Source organism: Sciurus carolinensis, unplaced genomic scaffold (genome assembly GCF_902686445.1).
Source record: "Sciurus carolinensis unplaced genomic scaffold, mSciCar1.2, whole genome shotgun sequence".
In the NCBI taxonomy this organism is placed as follows: domain Eukaryota; kingdom Metazoa; phylum Chordata; class Mammalia; order Rodentia; family Sciuridae; genus Sciurus; species Sciurus carolinensis.
In genome coordinates, this window is record NW_025920146.1 from 63,765 (window position 1) to 77,815 (window position 14,051).

Below are 14,051 nucleotides of genomic sequence, written 5' to 3' on the forward strand. Positions count from 1 at the left end.
TACCAACAGTGCTTACATTGCCCATTCTGTGCCCCTATTGGAGATTTCATCTGCCATTAAGGCTTCCTCCAACGCAGTCTTTTTGTTTAACTAGCTTCAACAACTAATTCAGGCTAGAAAACATCCATTTTTCTTAGGACACATTAGAGCACATTCTGATCTTCCCAGTCCCCTATCATGGGGTAATGCTCAGGCTGATGCAGTCACTCATTCCCTTTTCCCAGTTCTTATTGGATCCATCCAAGAGGCCACAGATTTACATAACCTTCACCACTTAAATTCTCAGAGCCTTCGGTTACTTTGTAAAATTACCAGGCAACAAGCAAGGGAAATTGTAAAAGCGTGTCCTGCTTGCATTGTCTCCCTTCCTATTCAACATCTGAGTGTTAACCCTCGAGGATTACTGTCCAATCAGATTTGGCAGATGAATGTTACTCACTTTCCCAAATTTGGAAAAACAAAGTACATACATGTTTCCATAGATACCTTTAGTGGCTTTATTTTTGCATCACTGCATTCCGGAGAAGCTACCAAGGATGTTCTTTCTCATCTTGTCTCAGTCTTTTCCATAATGGGAAAGCCAGCACATATTAAGACAGATAATGGCCCTGCATATACCAGTACCAAGTTCAAACAGTTTTGTGACACTCTTCAAATCTCTCATACTACTGGAATTCCATATAACCCTCAAGGTCAAGACATTGTGGAACGTGCACACCTCACCTTAAAAATCTGGCTTACCCACCTTGAGACCTCTTCCCTTGCATTTACCACTCCCAGGGATGGTCTTAATCATGCATTATTTGCTCTTAACTTTCTTACCCTAGACAATGAAGGACATTCGGCCATGGACAGACATTGGCATCCCTCTTCTAATTCTGCTTGCCCATCTTTTATGTGGCGTGATCCTTTAACAAATAAATGGAAAGGCCCAGATCCCATCCTCATTTGGGGATGAGGCTCAGCTTGCATTTTAGATCAAGAACAAGCAGCCCCAAGATGGTTACCAGAACGCCTGGTCAAACAGGTCAATGATTTACCACAACCCAGGGATGGAAACCTTCCCCCTGAGGATGAATCTTCCTCTCTTATAGATGCAGCCAACAATCTATGAGAAAAATTCCCTGAATGGCAAACCCTGTGACTGCACACCATTTCTTCTTTGGATAATGGCTGCTTGTTCACTGCTCTCCCACATCCATGCAGGATTTGAGGACCCTACTAAGGTTCGTGAGTATTTACTGGTGCTCAGAAACAAACCATGTAAGTGTGAGGGAGGATTTATATTGAGTACTGATGAGGCAGATCACAAGCTATCACACATGGGTAATCTCCCAAAACAATGCCAAGAGATAGATTGCGGCAGTCACATCACAGTTTGGGAGACACATACTCAGTGGTCTTGTATCGCAAAACCACAAATTATCCCCCCAGTTAATGGCAAGCCTGCACCCTGTCCTTGCACAACCTTTCACACTTCCTTCCACAGTTCTTGTTATTCCTCAGCTCAATCCTGTTCCTCAGGGAGTAAAATCTATTTTACTACCACCTTATTAAGGTCCCATACAGGATCAACTGGAGGGGATTTGTCTAATACCCCTGGAAAATTAAGTGTTGCCTCATGTTCTGCAGACTTAGTAGGGCAAACAGTTTGTTGGTCTACTATGGCCCCCCTACATGTATCTGACGGAGGAGGCCCCCAAGATTCTAATAGAGCCAAACAAGTCCATGAGAAAATTCAACAGATGTATGAGGAACTGCATCCTAGTCTCTCATATCATCCACTAGCACTACCTAAGCACAGACCTTCTGAGATAGACCCTGCCACTTACGATATTCTTGAAGCCACTTACACCTTCCTTAATTGGTCCAATTCTCCCCTTTTTTATATATTTATTTATTTATTTTAATTGTATACAAATGGGATACATGTTGTTTCTCTATTTGTACATAGAGTCAAGGCATACCATTTGTGTAATCATATGTTTACATAGGGCAATGATGTTTATTTTTTTCCCTTCCCCCCCACCCCTCCCACCCCTCTTTTCCCTCTATACAGTCCTTCTTTCCTTCATTCTTACCGCTCTCCTTATCCCTAACCCTAAACCTAACCCTAAAACTAATGCTAACCCCTCCCACCCCCATTATATGTCCTCATCCGCTTATCAGCGAGATCATTCGTCCTTTAGTTTTTTGAGATTGGCTTATCTCACTTAGCATGATATTCTCCAATTTTGTCCATTTGCCTACAAATGCCATAATTTTATCATTCTTCATTGTGGAGTAATATTCCATTGTATAAATATGCCACAGTTTCTTTATCCATTCATCAACTGAAGGGCATCTAGGTTGGTTCCACAATCTGGCTATGGTGAATTGAGCAGCAATGAACATTGATGTGGCTGTATCTCTGTAGTATGCTGATTTTAAGTCCTTTGGGTATAGGCCAAGGAGTGGGATAGCTGGGTCAAATGGTGTTTCCATTCCAAGCTTTCTGAGGAATCTCCACACTGCTTTCCAGAGTGGCTGCACTAATTTGCAACCCCACCAGCAATGTATGAGTGTTCCTTTTTCACCACATACTCGCCAACACCTATTGCTGCTTGTATTCTTGATAATTGCCATTCTAATTGGGGTGAGATGAAATCTTAGGGTAGTTTTGATTTGCATTTCCCTTATTACTAGGGATGTTGAACATTTCTTTATATATCTGTTGATTACTTGTACATCTTCTTCTGTGAAGTGTCTGTTCATTTCCTTAGACCATTTGTTCCAATTCTCCCTTGACTGCAGATTGTTGGCTTTGCTTGAAGCTAGGATATCCCGCTCCATTAGCTATTCCGATTGATTATAGAAATGACTCAGCTGCTACCCTTACTAGAAAAATTGCTGAGAATGTAACCTATCCTAATACACAATGGTCCAATTTTACCAGTGAAAATTGTCTACCGACTCCACCACCATTTTGGTACAGCCATTCATATTTTCCAATACTACTTGCTTTTTCTCACCTGGTTATAATAATACCTGGGATTTAAATGTAGGGATTATGACATTTAGTGATTTCTCCAAGACATTCAATTTTTTACAGCCATTGTGCCCCCCTAATGGCACTGTATTTGTCTGTGGAGGTAATAAGCCTTTCACTCAACTGCCAACCAACTGGACTGGATTATGTGTCCTAGCCGCCATGCTCCCAGATGTAGACATTATTCCAGGAGATGAGCCTGTTCCTATACCAACAATTGATCACATTGCAGGATGAGCTAAATGTGCTGTCACCTTTATCCCTTTACTTGCAGGACTTGGAATAACTACAGCAGTGGTCTCAGGTACTGCTGATTTGGGGGGTCTCTCTTACTCAATATATAAAATTATCCAGACAATTGATTTCTGATGTACAGATACTCTCAAGCACCATACAAGATCTTCAAGATCAGGTGGATTCCTTAGCAGAAGTGGTCCTACAAAATAGGAGAGGTTTAGACCTTCTAACTGCTGAACAGGGAGGCATTTGTCTGGCTTTGCAGGAAAAATGCTGTTTCTATGCCAAAAAGTCAGGAATTGTTAAGAACAAGATCAAACAGCTGCAGGAAGACTTAGAAAAATGCCAACGAGCACTGGCTGATAATCCACTATGGACTAGATTCAGTGGACTCCTTCCCTTCCTAGGTCCCCTCCTTTGCTTGCTGCTTATTGTATCTATAGGTCCTTTGATATTCAACAAGATCATGGCTTTTCTTAGAGCTCAAATTGAGGCTATACAGGTGAAACCTATTCAGGTTCATTACCATTGACTGGAGATCATGAATCACGATGGTGATCTTAATAGACCATCACCCCTGTGAGCTGAACTGGACAGCCAACAACGGGTAAGATTTGTGAGAGCTCATACCAACCTAAGACAGGAAATGAGGGCTAGAGTCTCATTATCCAATGAGGGGTAAGAATGTTGCTCTGTCACGGACAACCTAAGACAGGCGCAGTTCCTGAGGGATTATCACTCCAGCTCTGTACCTGTTTGGGCAGGCCATGCCCCCCCTCACCACATAGCTTCTATCACCCCCTTAAAATATGGCTATCAGAATATGGTCAATAATTTTATATAAGAAAGGGGCAAATGTCAGGGACCAAGAAGAAGTTCTCATTCTGAGGACTTTCTGACCTTTACGATAAGCAGCAGCCCAGGGAACATTTTGCAGTTGCCTCCCCTGCGCAAACACCCTGCAGCTGACTGCTGACAGATTCCCGGAGCATGTCCCCTTCCCACTCCTGGCTGATAGTTCTGCCTATGATCTGCCCCCGCTTCTCTTCTGGGATTTCACCTTCCTGCCGGCATGAACTTTCACCTTATCAGGAGCTCAAAAGAAAAACACAGCTAACCAGCCTGTGTCTCATCATACCCCTAATTCCCTCAGCATAAATACCCATGAGAACAATAAAAATTTGCAGCTTGATCAGAATTCCTGTCTTGCTGTCACTCCCTGCATCTCTTGTCCCTTTCATTCCTTCTCTTTTAGGTTCACCGTCCTCATTGATGTCCCGCAGGTCGGGACACAAAAGCACACTAAGAAGACTGTAGATCATGACTGAGTTGGTTTCATTCCAGTGTGTAAAAATGGTTCTAATATTCAAGTAAATAAATATAATTCTCCATATAAGTAGAATTAAAAACAAAATCACATAATCATATCAATAGAGCCAGAGTAAGTCTTTATAAAATATAGTGGCAATTCCTGATATAATCCTCAAAAAACTAGGCTTAATAGAACTTACCCTAACATAAAAAAGACAATATAGGACAAACTCAAATCCAATATCATATGAAGCATGGAAAAGTTAAAATTGTTTCCTCCAAATTAGGGATAAGAAAATGATGCCTTCTGTCTCCACTCCTATTTGATATAGAACATGAAATTTTAGCTATAGCAACTAGGCAAGAGAAGGAAATAAAGGAGATATCAATAGAGAAGATGTCAAATTATAACTGCAGATTATATAATCCTCTGCATAGAAGAACAGATATGTTCCAACAGAAGATCTCTACAAGTGATATATAAATTCAATCACGGAAGAGGGCAGAAGATCAACATGAAAAAATCAATAGTTTTCCTAGATATCAATAGTGAATACACTAGAAAAAATAACAAAAAGACAATCCCATTCAAAATAGCCTCCAAAATTCTCTAAGAATAAATCGGGTAAAAGAGGAGAACAAGCTCTATAATCAAATTTATAGAACACCAAATGTAGAAGACTCTAAAATATGGAATGAACTTCAATGTTCTTGAATAGGCAGGATTATTATTGGTAAAATGGCTGTATTATCAAAAGCAATATGCAGAATCAATGTGAACCCATCAAGATACTATTATCATTCTTCAAAGACCTAGAAAAAATAGTACTAAAATTTACATGAAAAAATAAAAGACCTAGAGTACCTAAACCCATAGAGAAGTGAGGGCAATGCTAGAGGCATCATGATGATTTATGTCATGTTATAATACAGAGTTCTAGTAAAAACCCATCTTGGTATTGGCACCAAAACAAACACAAAGATGAATGCAGTAGAATAGAAGGCACAGATAAAAATGCACTGGCTTACATTCATTTAATTTTGGGTGACAATGCCAAAAACATACACTGGAGAAAAGGTAGCCTTTTACCACTGGTGCTAGAAAAGCTGGGTGTCCGTATGCAGAAGAGTTAAACTTTATCCCTATTTCTGATGCTGCATGCAAAAGTAAAATCAAAGTGAATCAAAGATATAGGAATTATATCAGAAGCTCTACAGCTGCTAGAAAAATTATGGAATCCACACTCCAAAAGATTGCACAGGCACCAACTTTCTTAGAAAGGTTGATTAAAGGTCAAGAAATAAAACCCAAAATCAGTGATGGAACAACTACAAATTAAAAAGTCTCTGCACAGCCATAAAGTAAAATGAAGCAATAAAGAACAATGAAGATCCTGTTAAAAACAGCATAGAAAATTGGAGAAAAAATTTCCAGCTACTCTCCCAGCAGATGATAATATCTAGAAGTTATTTTGAACTAAAAGTAATTAACAGAATCCCCTCACAAATAACCCAATTGGTAAATGAGACAATGAACTAAATAGACATTTCTAAATTTTTTAAATAAAAAAGAAATACAAATGGTATACAATTACATAGAATTTCACATTCTTCAGAACTCAGGGAAGTTCAAATCAAAACTCCACTGATTCTTTATTTTCAATTACAATGTCAAACATCATTAATATAAGTAATAATTAATCAGTGCTGACAAAGATGCAGATAAACAACATTACACACTATAGGTTGTATTGTCAATTAGTACAAACTATACAATAGATTCTCAAAATTATGAAATTAACATATGACCCATCAACATCCCTTCTGGTATTTATCGAAATATCTAAAGTCAGCACACTATTTAAATACATTCATAATATTTTTTAGCACAGAAATTTACATTAACCTAGTTATGATGTCAGACTAATGTGTTTATCAACAGGTGAAGAGACTAGGAAATGTGATATGTATAAACAAATTTTACACAGTCATGAATAATAAAATGTCAATTCAAGGAAAATGATGGAACTGGAGAATATCATATTAAGTGAATTAGCCAGATTCAGAAAGACAACAATCAAATATGTGCTCTCATAGATGGAAGACAGATTTTAAAAAAGAAAAAAAAAAGTATTTCACACAAAGAGAAGGGAGAAATGTAGAGTAGCAAAAGTGGGTGGGGGAAGGAGGAGGAGAAATAAATGGAAAGTAGTTGGAATTCAAATTGACCAAGTTATTTTATGGGCATATAATTAATATACCACAATGAATCATACATGAATAAGTATCATGTGCCAATTACACATTTTAAAAAATAATAGAAACCAAATAGCTAAAGACCATAGAGATATTGATTCCACCTATATCTTATTGACCAGAACATAATCATGGCTATTCCTAATTGCAAAGGTAGGAAATGTTGGTTTTAAAGTCAAACAAAAAGAACAGAAATTAATTTTATTCACAGTAACTGATATTGCATCATCATATTTATGCCTTTAAAAATAACTTCTTCATTTATTCACTTACAGATATGTCTTTGAAGTGTGAGTGCTGGGACAGGCATGGAGCTGCTGCTGGGTGTCTACCAGTGGCAAAAACAGGCCAGTTCTCTCAGGCTTAGGGATCACTCACTGTGCACAGGTACCTACTATCTATGACTTCATTTAATTCCCACGTGAGGCTTGGGATGTAATTTGCATCAGCCTTATCTTATGATTAAACAGAGACTCTGAGAGGTTAAAAATCTATTCCATAAATATATAAAAAGCCAGAATTCAAATGCATCTTGATCCATTCCATACCTTGGTTCTTTAAAATTTGTTCTGCGCTAGTCAATACATGTGAGAATATTCCTGAAAATCTTTATATATCTAATATCTGATACCTAATCCCTAGAGTTTATTACTTAACATTTGGAACTCCAAATCTAATATCAGTGTTTTAGTGTTTAATACTGACAAGTGGAGATGGAGTCATTTTTTTTTTGTTGTTAAAAATCAGGGAAACATCAACAAAGAAATTGAACTCACTTTTCCAAAGTCATATGACAAGTTCACAATAGAACAATGGTGTGTACCTACACCTCACTACATCTCCAAAGAGCTCTTTGTGTTTCCACAGAAAAACACTAACCAAAGTTGGGAGTACACTGGACAACACTCTCCCATGGCTTACCTGAGAAAATTTCCATGGAGTGAGAGGGACAGGATCCCAGGATGCACCTTGGTGATCAATGGGTCATGTCATGTCAGGGAGTATGATAGAGCCCAGGTGCAAAAAGGCAGAGGTGTGACTGGGCCTGGATGGAGGCTGCATGTAGAGATAAACTTTCTACAGTATATGAAACCCTGGTCTTCCTGCTTCCTAGATGAGACTGGCCTAATTGTGCTTATGCTGGAATGCCTGTTCAAGTATTTATGGTCTTCTCCTATTTGATATCTACCTCTCACATGACCTTGGAAGTCTCATGTTTTGGCATTTATTGTTAAATTTCTTTTGCACTACCCCAGATGCAAACATGTGGATTTATCCAGCATAGGTTACAGTATTCAATATATTTATTTAAATTTAACTCAATTTTCCAAGTATCTTTAGAAATAACTCATTTTTCATTTGTTAACATACCTGCTTTAATTCTTCACATATAAATAATGGTTGTGATAAATAAGTAACTTCTGATTTCATCATCTGGAGCATCAATGGATCTACTTGAAATGTTTATACCTTGGTTTGACTCTGGGTGACAGGCCTCCACTTTTTCTTTAATACTTTTTATAACTTCATATTAGTAAACAAAAAACTTGACCTAATTTTATATGGTTTCTCTCAGAGAAAGTGCAGGCTTCCACTCTATCTCTATTAGTGTGGATGAGGCCTAATCTTGCAGATACCTTTGAGTGGACTCGAAGCTTGGTCTCTGCTTCAGATCTATGTTCAATCTGCCTGTGATCTCTCCAACCAGTGACCTTGAGCTCTGCCTCTATTTTTAATTTTATTTCTGATTGATTTTAATGTCTTACTCAGAGCTTGAAACTAAACACTGCCAATTTGAAACTGATGACTTATTGACCCAAGAATATCCAAAATCAGTGCTGCATGTGAGAACAAACTAGGGAAGAGGGGCCCATCAAAGAGTGTAAGAGAACCCTGAGAGGATGGAAAACATGGGGGTACAAGGAATCCTTCACCCCAAAGTAGAGGCATTGTAATTCTGGAATGTTTGGACTAATTGGATTATAAGGCTAGAATGAGACTATGTGGAGTTTTCAAAATGATGGAGACATTATTCCAATCAAGATCTCTTTTCAGATGTATTCAGGGAACTCAGAGAAAATTTTGGAGCCCAACTTTCTCTAGGCAGCTTTTATCCAACAAGAAATAAAGTAAAATTAAGAGACAGGGGACATATTCAACTAGGGAAGCCACAGTTCTATCTTCACTAGTGGGATCTTGTTACTGTTCTACAGACATTAAAATCACAGACCTGAAGAGATAGAACTTAAAGACATCTTTTCCTTAAAACTTACAGTTGTTTGAGCTCTCCTTAGTTGCACAGATCCCTTCCCTGCCTCAGACTTCTGAGTGTCTGCATGTCCTCAGATGTATAATTACTGTGTCTTTGGTTCAAGAAAGACTGTGAAAGGAGAAAATTTGAGCCTACTAGTGTGACTTCTGGTATGTAAATAGAATATGTTAGGCCCAACAGTACTACTGAGCACAGAGGACTGTGTTTTGTATGGCAAAATGAAGATATTTTCTTCTAAGAATATTTGCTTCTTTAATTTAGGTTGCCTTAAAGTTAGAAATTTTTTTCATGGGGAATATCAAGTAATTTTATCTTTACATTTATTTTTATTTTATGAGTTCTAGTGACACAAATTACATACAATATGTCATCTAGAGATAGTAAACATATTTGCATACATAGCATCAGTGAAACCATAAGTTTTAAATTATAATATTTATTAATTATAAATGGGCATCTCACTTTGCTATAAACTACTTATATGTATTTTTTCGTGTAGTCTTTGAATCCAATTTAATTTCATCAATTAAAAATTTCTTACCCTGTACTCTTAGGAAATGGCAAATGAGAGAATTATGATGCTAAGGTTTTGAAATACATTAAATATTTTAAAACATAAAATGAGTATCTTGGTAGTTCTCCATCTTTGTTTCCCAAACACCCAGGAATGAAATTCACAATATTTTGGAGAAAGAATATTTATGTTCATTAGTCCCTTATGTTTTAGTCACTAAAAATCTACCCTTTTAAATTTCTGACACATTGAAAATGTCTGAATCTAAATTTTTTTTTTTTTGAGGAACATTTAGGTCATATCCTACCTAACTACTGTTACCTAACTTTCAGATTTTTTTCCCAAACTTGATTTTTTATGTCTTTTCCATCAATTCATAAATGTCAGTATATATCATTTACTTGTCACTAAGAAATGAAGAACAAAATGATACAGAAAAGCCAAACCTGTTGAAAGGGATATCATGACTTGAATCTTCCATCAGTAAATCAATCAGAGAGATGGACTCTCCTGCAGGACTGCTTGGGTTTCCCAGAAATGACAGCTTGTGGGTCTGTAAAGAAGCACTTCTGGGGCTTCTTATTTCTTTAGAGAATGCTTTCTCTTCTAGTGACTTTTCTCAGAGATTTACAATAATGATAATACAAATATCATAGCTCTTAGTGTAAATTGTAGCTGTACTTTTTTTTTGTGGTGCTGGAGATTTGAACCCAGGGCCTTGTGCTTGTGAGGCAGGCATTCTACCAACTGAGCTATCTCCCCAGCCCCCCATAAGCTGTACTTTGTATCTGAAAACTTACAAAAGCAATCAATTATTATAACCTCTAATTCTCACAAATAGGTGCCATTCATTTTCCAGAAATTGTCCAGGGTTTTGCTGGAATTCATGCATTTTAAAACAGATTTGCTCACAGGACTAATATGGGTTGGGTGATGTTTTTGCCTTCTCTGAGGTGCCTTTCATTTCTCCTAGTGTTTTCCGTACATTTTCAGCACAAGTAATTTCCCAAAGTAGAAAGTGCTGCCTACATGAACCTCAGTCCCAATGCCACTTGCTTGAAGCAGGAGAAATCTTGCCTGCTTTATCCCCATTGTCTGTTTTATCTTAATGAAAATAAGGGGAGGATGAGATGATTGGCATCAGTGGTGAAGGTGAACTGTGTGATAAACACAACCTAAAGCATATGCATCTACACATTTATAGTTAAGTGGTGAGTAAATAATATGTTTTGTGTATCACCTCATCCCAAAAGAGATGCAGGATGATGTTCATGCTGCAGAAGAGAAAACAGATGTGTAGCTCTTTTCACAACTTCACCCTGAGTTCTGCCCATCCACAAGGTCTTATGACCCTGATACTTGCAACTGAGTCTGCAGAGGAGTTTCCTCCTGGAATTCTACTTCTGTCTAGTTGTCTAGCTCAACTCCACTGCCTGAGCAGTTCTCACTAGTATGGGGAAACATGTGTGATCATGTATGAATCATACAGCCACCCATGGCTTTGGTGATTGTAGGATGGCATTCTGCCACCATGAGTCTCTCCTTGATCCAGATATTAAAGGGAGGATCCTCCAGTCTTTGCTATGAGCTATAACAAATAAAAATTCTGAAATTTTTGGATGTTTCTTTTTTTCATGTGTGATGTTGTATTTATCTATTCACTTAAACTTTCCTTCCTCTTACCAGATGTGGATTAATCAAATGTTACCTATTTCAGAACTTCATGTTATATTCAATGTGTTTTCTAATCCTTACACACAGAATATTAAGACTGGGAGCAGCTGCATTTCTCCAGTGCATAAAGTATCATATCAGTACCTGGTACAAGAGAGCATCCAGGTATGAAATTGTCAGCATCACTCCTAAGACCCTTATTTGGAGAATGTTTCTAAGATAACCTGACTGATGGCAGAGAACTTTTGTTCTTTCCCCTGGTCTCTTAGAGTGTACTATGTCAGTCTTCAGTGTGATGGATCACACCTGGGAAGGGACATAACACAGGATTAGCTCATATATTTGAATGCTTTCCATTCCCCAGATGCATTCTATCAATGGTATGTCATCATGGACATTATTAGATAACTTTCTTTACAATATCAATATAATATACTTATATTATTTTAGTAAATATATATACTATATATATATATATATATATATATATAATACACTGTGACACATGTACTGATGATTGTTTTAAATCTGGAGAGAGCAGAATGACTAGAAATATATTTTTCTGTGTTAACTGCTGACACTACTTGGAAAAAGAATAGTTGTGCTTAGGATTGCATCAAATTGTGTCCCTTCCTTTTGTGCTTACTTCAGGAAAGAATATAATTTTTTTCTGTTACTTGTACAGAAATTCACTTTCAGAAGATAATTTTCCACTGGGTTTAAGCAATGAACAAACAAATCCATGAATTCCTGAATATTTTTGCAAATACATCGTACTTCACACATCTGCTTTTTATTAATACTTTTGGTAGGACTACAGATTCCTTGGTCACACTGAACTTAATGTCATCTAATGGACTTGAAGTATATATTAAAATATTTTATTCAATGAGTGTAAGAATACTTCATTTTTATAAGGCAGAAATGTTGAAAACAAATTAGAGATATTGTATGTCACAGAAATGATGTAATAGAATGCAACTTTTTGTTTTGTTTCATAATACAATTTCTTTTGAGAGAGGTCAATTTATAACCTTTATTTATTTATTGGTAACAGGGATTGAACTCATGGTTAGAGTTAACCATGAGCCACATACCCAAGTTTTTCTGTTTTTCTTTTTTTTTTTTTTGAGGCAGTGTCTTGCTAAGTTGCCTAGAACTTTGCTAAGTTCTTGAGACTAGTTTTGAACTTGCGATCCTACTCTCTCAGTATCCAATGCATGGGTAAAATGATTTCTATAAGTCAAATATTACATGCTAATATTTATCCATTTAAAATTATACTTTATGAAATGCCTATAATTATTTGACAAATGTGAAATAAATTTAAAACAAAGTGCCAATGGCATTTATATGTTCACTGATGTCATAAAAAAAGAGACCTAAGTGCTAGTGATCAAATGTGATCCATAAAACTTGGACATATATGGATATTTGATTTATATATTTCTAAACTTTTTCTTGGATTTATCCTGGCAGACAAACCCAAAACACAGAATGAGTGAATGGAGCAAATTGTATCATTATACTGGATAATTTTTGTGGAAAGATTGTCTTTTCCTAGTAGTGGTAGAAAAATTTATTTTCCACAAATATTACATGTTGGCACCTGCTGGGGTCCAGCCATAGCAGGAGTTCATGGGTTTCACAGAGGTAACGGGGCACGGGGAGACAGCATCAGTGATGGATGGAGAATGAAAGACACAGACTCTAGTTCTGGTGCAATCACTCCCACTTTATTCTGGGGAAGGCTGGGTTTATATACATTTTTCTTCAGGTTATAATGGCAGTTTTGTGGTTAATGAAATTAAAGAAGTTTCCAAAGCATAGACAGAAATTGTTCTTAACAAGGAACTGAAAGATTATGAGAAAACAGTAACCTTACAGATTATCCTTACCCAATAATAATTGTTTTAAGAATATCTAACTATGTCAATGAGCTAATACAGGGTTTATTTCCTTAATATCTAAACTCTATGTGACCTAAGACTATTCTTATTACTCTCATGGTTAAAGCGATAAACAAGTAATCTCATGTGACCATCTCTACTAGGTCCATCTGGTTAATATCTAAATTGCTGAGTTAAGGGCTAAAGGAGGGCAGCAGTCACAGTAGTTCTCATGGCCAAGTTTTTTTTACTGAATAGATTACTTTGTCTTATGTAGTTCTTCTTTACAGAACAGGGCATTGTGTACCAATGTTTATTACAGGGGTGACCTATTCTTTGTAGGAAGGAAGGAATGTTGTGAAACCTTATTCTTTTACCCCACCACCACACATAAACAAAACCATCATTAGAATTTAACCAGCCTGTTGGAGACAAAGGCAGATCTATATCTATTTTCTCCAGAGGCTTTCAGGGACTCAATGTACAGTTGCAAAATTATTTTTAACTTTGTTAGTGGAAAGGCCCATTGTCTTTCAGATTGTAGGTAATATTTTCTAGAATTTTTGTTGTATTCCCCTCGTTCCCCTAAGCAATCTGTTCAGACTGAAATGAGTACTATATTATCAGAAAAACACAGCAGAAAAAACACCATGGTCTGGAACAAAACATCTGGCAATTCCCTTTAGGATGAGCCTTTGCAAACATCCTCCAGAGGATCTTTGTCAAGCACTGGATGGAATTCCGGATGCCCCCGCAGCTCCCCCTTTTTTATTTTGTAAAGTGAAGAGGCCTTCTTGAATATTTATTATCTTGACTAGTCTGAGGATTACTTGGAGGATGACTGGAAGACAAAGAATTAAAATTAAAATA